This window comes from Chrysemys picta, unplaced genomic scaffold (genome assembly GCF_011386835.1).
Source record: "Chrysemys picta bellii isolate R12L10 unplaced genomic scaffold, ASM1138683v2 scaf3207, whole genome shotgun sequence".
Lineage (NCBI taxonomy): Eukaryota > Metazoa > Chordata > Testudines > Emydidae > Chrysemys > Chrysemys picta.
In genome coordinates this window covers 1-6,359 of record NW_027055909.1, presented here as the reverse complement: position 1 = coordinate 6,359, position 6,359 = coordinate 1, and the positions used below count along the sequence as shown (strand labels likewise).

The 6,359-nt window shown below is 54.1% G+C and overlaps 1 long non-coding RNA gene across 1 annotated transcript; it reads left to right on the top strand.

Annotated features, from left to right (window-relative positions):
* The first annotated feature begins 297 nt into the window (after positions 1-297).
* On the top strand, positions 298-5,970 carry LOC135980423 (uncharacterized). The gene is made up of 2 exons (XR_010597499.1): positions 298-565; positions 5,355-5,970. It is a non-coding gene; the product is annotated as an uncharacterized LOC135980423 (long non-coding RNA).
* Positions 5,971-6,359: the final 389 nt, after the last annotated feature.

Here is a 6,359-nt window from a genome sequence, read left to right as displayed (position 1 = left end):
CAAGTCCCTGAGCCCCAGGAAGGGGTCTCGGGCCTGGGGGCTGCAGGTCCGACTAGAGCTAAGGGCGCTGCTGGGACACTGTGTGTAGTGGGGGGCTGAGAGCCCCGGACCCGAACTGTGACCCCTTCACCTAGTGCCACCCGCCCCCAGCCCGGGGGTGCGGCCCCCCGAGTTCCAGTCTCGGAACACACGGACCAGCTGACCCCAGAGAGGCGGGGCCAGAGCCCGGCCGAGCTAATGGCGGCTCCGCCCATTACAGCCCCGGGGCCCAGGTCTCATCCCGACCCCCCCCCCGGCTCAGACATTCGGTTCCCCTTCGCCAGCCGGCTCAGCGGGTTCTGCCCAGCGACCGGTGACGGAGGCGGGGCTGCGCGCCGCTATTGGCGGGATGGTCCCCTCTCAGCCAATCCCTGCAGACTGGAGGCTCATACGGCCAGTAGCTGGGAGCTGGAGTCCGGTCTCAGCGCCCCGCGGGGTTCTCGGGTTGTGGGGCCGAGACCGGGCATGGCCCTGGCGCTGCGCCTGCTGCTGCTGGGGGCTGTAGCCCTGCCGGGGGGCCACTGCCGTGAGTATCGGGGGGAGACCCCGGGGAGGGGGGAGCTGGGTGTGGGGGGGCAGCCGGGCTGGGGGGCGCAGGGAGGGGGGAGCTGGGTGTCGGGGGGCAGCCGGGCCGAGGGGGTGCAGGGAGGGGGGAGCTGGGTGTCGGGGGGCAGTCGGGCCGAGGGGGTGCAGGGAGGGGGGAGCTGGGTGTCGGGGGGCAGTCGGGCTGGGGGGCGCAGGGAGGGGGGAGCTGGGTGTCGGGGGGCAGTCGGGCCGAGGGGGTGCAGGGAGGGGGGAGCTGGGTGTCGGGGGGCAGTCGGGCTGGGGGGCGCAGGGAGGGGAGAGCTGGGTGTCGGGGGGGCAGCCGGGCTGGGGGGCGCAGGGAGGGGAGAGCTGGGTGTCGGGGGGGCAGCCGGGCTGGGGGGCGCAGGGAGGGGGGAGCTGGGTGTCGGGGGGGCAGCCGGGCTGGGGGGCGCAGGGAGGGGAGAGCTGGGTGTTGGGGGGCAGTCGGGCTGGGGGGCGCAGGGAGGGGGGAGCTGGGTGTGGGGGGGCAGTCGGGCTGGGGGGCGCAGGGAGGGGGGAGCTGGGTGTCGGGGGGCAGTCGGGCTGGGGGGCGCAGGGAGGGGGGAGCTGGGTGTGGGGGGGCAGTTCTGGGCTCTGCGTTCAGAGGTGTCAGGATAACCACACCGCTCCCCCCACCCCCCAGCACTGAGCGGTCACTGACATGGAACGGTGACGTTGCTATAGTGACTGGGGGGGTCCTGGCCCCCTTGTGCCAGGTGCTGCCAGGGTCGCTGCTGGGACACTGTGTGTAGTGGGGTGCTGAGAGCCACTGAACTGTAACCCCTTCATCTAATGCCAACCTCACCCAGCTAGGGGGTGAGGCTTCGTTGGGGCCAGAGCACCCATGGGTGCTGCACACGCTGACAAGCCCGTCGCAGCCCCGTGAGGTGCTCAGACTGGGAAATCCCCGGGTCCAGGCGCTGCCCAGGGTGTTTCATTCCCCGCGTCTCAGGGCAGGGCGGAGCTTTCAGACACGATTCTTCCTGTTTGCAGAGCTCAGGTTGAGGGAGAGGGAGTAAATTAGCGCCCCCCCTCCCCCCCCCATAGACCAGGGTTAAATGAAGGGAAAAGGCTTCTTGGATCTCTGACCTTTCATGGCTCCCAGAAGATTCTTCACGCTGGGTTTCACCCCAGTGCCTGGAACTCCTGAGTGTGGTTTGTCCTTGGCTACGTACGGCTAAGTTGTGTCAGCACCAGTCCAGTTGTACTCCCAGTCAGCAATGGCAATGGGTCGTATCTGTAGTGGAAGCAGGTCATTAGAGGTGTCCTCCTAGAGAGGAGATGTTAACTTCCCTCTGTCTCTGGTGGTGTTTTAGCACCCCAGGGCGAGGGGAGAGTCTAGAACCCTGGATCTGTGATTAATCAGGTCTTAGTTTGGGTGCGAGCTCCCGTTGCAGAGCACAGAACAGCTGCTTCGTTTGTACTGTTAGGATCTCCCGTAGCTGCCGGATAAAGAGCTTCCGGATCCCAGTAGGATGGGGTGAGGAGAGGGGAAGGCACATCCTGCTTTTCCTGGCATGGACTTGAATTTCCCTTGTTCTCCATGAGGCAGCAGCTCAGACGCTGGGCAGCTCAGCAGCCCGTATTGATCCGGGTGAGGGTGCGGGGTGGATTTGGGGTTTGTTTAAAATGGCTTAAGGCACATTGGTGCCCTTGTGACACCTCAGTAACAGGTGTGGTTTGACCTAAACAGGGTTAGGCCCCAGTGCAGCCTGGCCCTACTGGGTCATAGAATCATAGAAGATAAGGGTTGGAAGAGGGGAAAAGGACCCTGCCCAACTTACTTGGGGTTCACAAGAAGGCTGGCTAACCTAGTGAGGAGGGCTTTAAACTAGGTTCGTTGGCCGGGCGGAGGGGGGGTAAGGAGACCAAAGCCCTGAGGGAAGTGGGATACCAGGAGGAAGCATGAGCAGGAGAGCACAAGAGAGGAGGACTCGTGCTTCACACTGAGAAAGCAGGACGATCAGCGAGTTATCTTAAGTGCCTATACACAAATGCAAGAAGCCTGGGAGACAGGCAGGGAGAACTGGAAGTCCTGGCACAGTCAAGGAATTATGATGTGATTGGAATAACAGAGACTTGGTGGGATAACTCACATGATTGGAGCACTGTCATGGATATAAACTGTTCAGGAAGGACAGGCAGGGCAGAAAAGGTGGGGGAGTTGCATTGTATGTAAGAGAGCAGTATGACTGCTCAGAGCTCCAGTATGAAACTGCAGATAAACCTGAGAGTCTCTGGATTCAGTTTAGAAGTGTGAGCAACAAGGGTGATGTCATGGTGGGAGTCTGCTATAGACCACCAGACCAGGGGGATGAGGTGGATGAGGCTTTCTTCAGGCAACTACCAGAAGGTACTAGATCACAGGCCCTGGTTCTCATGTGGGACTTCAGTCACCCCGATATCTGCTGGGAGAGCAATACAGCAGTGCACAGACAATCCAGGAAGTTTTTGGAAAGTGTAGGGGACAATTTCCTGGTGCAAGTGCTGGAGGAACCAATTAGGGGCAGAGCTCTTCTTGACCTGCTGCTCACAAACAGGGAAGAATTAGTAGGGGAAGCAAAAGTGGATGGGAACCTGGGAGAAGTGACTATGAGATGGTCGAGTTCAGGATCCTGACACAAGGAAGAAAGGAGAGCAGCAGAATACGGACCCTGAACTTCAGAAAAGCAGACTTTGACTCCTTCAGGGAAGTAATGGGCAAGGTCCCCTGGGAGACTAACATGAAGGGGAAAGGAATCCAGGAGAGCTGGCTATATTTTAAAGAATCCTTTATTGAGGTTGCAGGAGCAAACCATCCCGATGTGCAGAAAGAATAGCAAATATGGCAGGCGACCAACTTGGCTTAACAGTGAAATCCTTGCTGATCTTAAACACAAAAAAGAAGCTTACAAGAAGTGGAAGATTGGACAAATGACCAGGGAGGAGTATAAAAATATTGCTCAGGCATGCAGGAGTGAAATCAGGAAGGCCAAATCACACTTGGAGTTGCAGATAGCAAGGGATGTTAAGAGTAACAAGAAGGGTTTTTTTACAGCTATGTTAGCAACAAGAAGAAGGTCAAGGAAAGTGTGGGCCCCTTACTGAATGGGGAGGCAACCTAGTGACAGAGGATGTGGAAAAAGCTAATGTACTCAATACTTTTTTTGCCTCTGTTTTCACGAACAAGGTCAGCTCCCAGACTACTGCACCAGGTAGCACGGTATGGGGAGGAGGTGATCAGCCCTCTGTGGAGAAAGAAGTGGTTCAGGACTATTTATAAAAGCTGGACGAGCACAAGTCCATGGGGCCGGATGCACCGCATCCGAGGATGTTAAATGAGTTGGCTGATGTGATTGCAGAGCCATTGGCCATGATCTTTGAAAAATCATGGCAATCAGGGGAGGTCCCGGATGATTGGAAAAAAGCTAATGTAGTGCCCATCTTTTAAAAAGGGAAGAAGGAAGATCCGGGGAACTACAGGCCAATCAGCCACACCTCAGTCCCTGGAAAAATCATGGAGCAGGTCCCTCAAGGAGTCAATTCTGAAGCACTTGGAGGAGAGGAAAGTGATCAGGAACAGTAGCATGGATTCGCCAAGGGCAAGTCATGCCTGACTAACCTAATTGCCTTCTATGATGAGTTAACTGGCTCTGTGGATGAGGGGAAAGCAGTGGACATGTTATTCTTTGACTTTAGGAAAGCTTTTCATACAGTCTCCCACAGTATTCTTGCCAGCAAGTTAAAGAAGAATGGGCTGGATGAATGGACTGTAAGGTGGATAGAAAGCTGGCTAGATCATCGGGCTCAACAGTGATCAATGGCTCCATGTCTAGTTAGCGGCCAGTATCAAGCGGAGTGCCCCAAGGGTCGGTCCTGGAGCTGGTTTTGTTCAACATCTTCATTAATGATCTGGAGGATGGCATGGATTGCACCCTCAGCAAGTTTGCAGATGACACTAAACTGGGAGGAGTGGTAGATACGCTGGAGGTAGGAATAGGATACAGAGGGACCTTGACAAATTAGAGGATTGGGCCAAAGGAAATCTAATGAGGTTCAGCAAAGACAAGTGCAGAGTCCTGCACTTAGGACGGAAGAATCCCATGCACTGCTACAGACTAGGGACCGATTTCCTACGCAGCAGTTCTGGGAAAAGGACCTAGGTGTTACAGTGGATGAGAAACTGGATATGAATCAACAGTGTGCCCTTGTTAGCTTTTTTGGCAACATCCTTTTGGGTTGTATAAGTAGGAGCATTGCCAGCAGATCGTGGGACATGATCAGTCCCCTCTATTCGGCATTGGTGAGGCCTCATCTGGAGTACTGTGTCCATTTTGGGGCCCCACATTATAAGAAGAATGTGGAAAAATTGGACAGAGTCCAACGGAGGCCAACAAAAATGATAAGGGGGCTGGAGTACATGACTTATGAGGAGAGGCTAAGGGAACTGGGCTTATTTAGTCTGCAGAAGAGAAGAATGGTGGGGATTTGATAGCTGCTTTCAACTACCTGAAAGGGGGTTCCAAAGAGGATGGATCTAGACTGTTCTCAGTGGTAGCAGATGACCAAACAAGGAGCAATGGTCTCAAGTTGCAGTGGGGGAGGTCTTGTTTGGATATTAGGAAAAACTTTTTCACTAGTAGGGTGGTAAAGCACTGGAATGGGTTACCTGGGGAGCTGGTGGAATCTCCGTCCTTAGAAGGTTTTTAAGGCCGTTCTTGACAAATCCCTGGCTGGGATGATTTAGTTGGTGTTGGTTCTTCTTTCAGCAGGGCATTGGACTAGATGACCTCCCAGGTCTCCTCAAACCCTAATCTTCTATGATTCTATGATCTTACAAAACTGGGTGACTGGGCAATAAAATGGTAGGTGAAATTCCGTGTGGATAAATGCAAAGTAATGCACATTTGAAAACATAATCCCAGTTTATACATATAAAGTGGTGGGATCTAAATTAGCTGTTACCACTCGAGAGATCTTGGAGTTATTGTGGATAGTTCTCTGAAAACATGCACTCAATGTGGAGTTTCAGAGGGGTAGCCATGTTAGTTTGTTTCTGCAAAAACAAAGGGGAGTCCCATGGCACCTTAAAGACTAACAAATTTATTTGGGCATAAGTTCTCGTGGGCTGGAACCCACTTTGTCAGATGCATACACGAAAGCTTAGTCTTAAGGTACCACAGGACTCCTCGTTTTTTCAATGCGCAGTGGCAATCAAACAAGCTAACAGAATGTTGAGAATCATTAGGCAAGTGATTGATAGTAAGACAGAAAATATCATATTGCCTCTATATAAATCCATGGTATGCCCACATCTTGAATACTGCATGCAGATGTAATCATTCCATCAGAAAAAAGAAATATTGGAATTGGAAAAAGTACAGAAAAGGGGAACAAAAATGGTTAGGGGTATGGAATGGCTGCTACATGAGGAGAGATTAATAAGACTGGAACTTTTCAGCTTGGAAAAGAGATGACGGGGGGTGATATAATGAAAGTCTATTTTTCCACAGAGGTTGCGGAAGTCATGGGATCTGTGACTTCCAGCAAACTCCATGACTTCAGAACACAGCGGCCGGAAGCTGTGCGGTCCCCCTGCCACCTGTAGCAGCCAGGAGCGGTGGGGCGGCCTCTGTGGGTTGTGGGGGAACCAACCGCTCCCAGTTGCTGTGGGTGGCAGGGGGACCCAGAGCTCTGAGTGGTCTGCAGTTGCCTAGCCCCTGTGTGTGGTTTGTGGGTCACGCAGCTGAGCTCTCCATTTTGCCATGGATATTTTT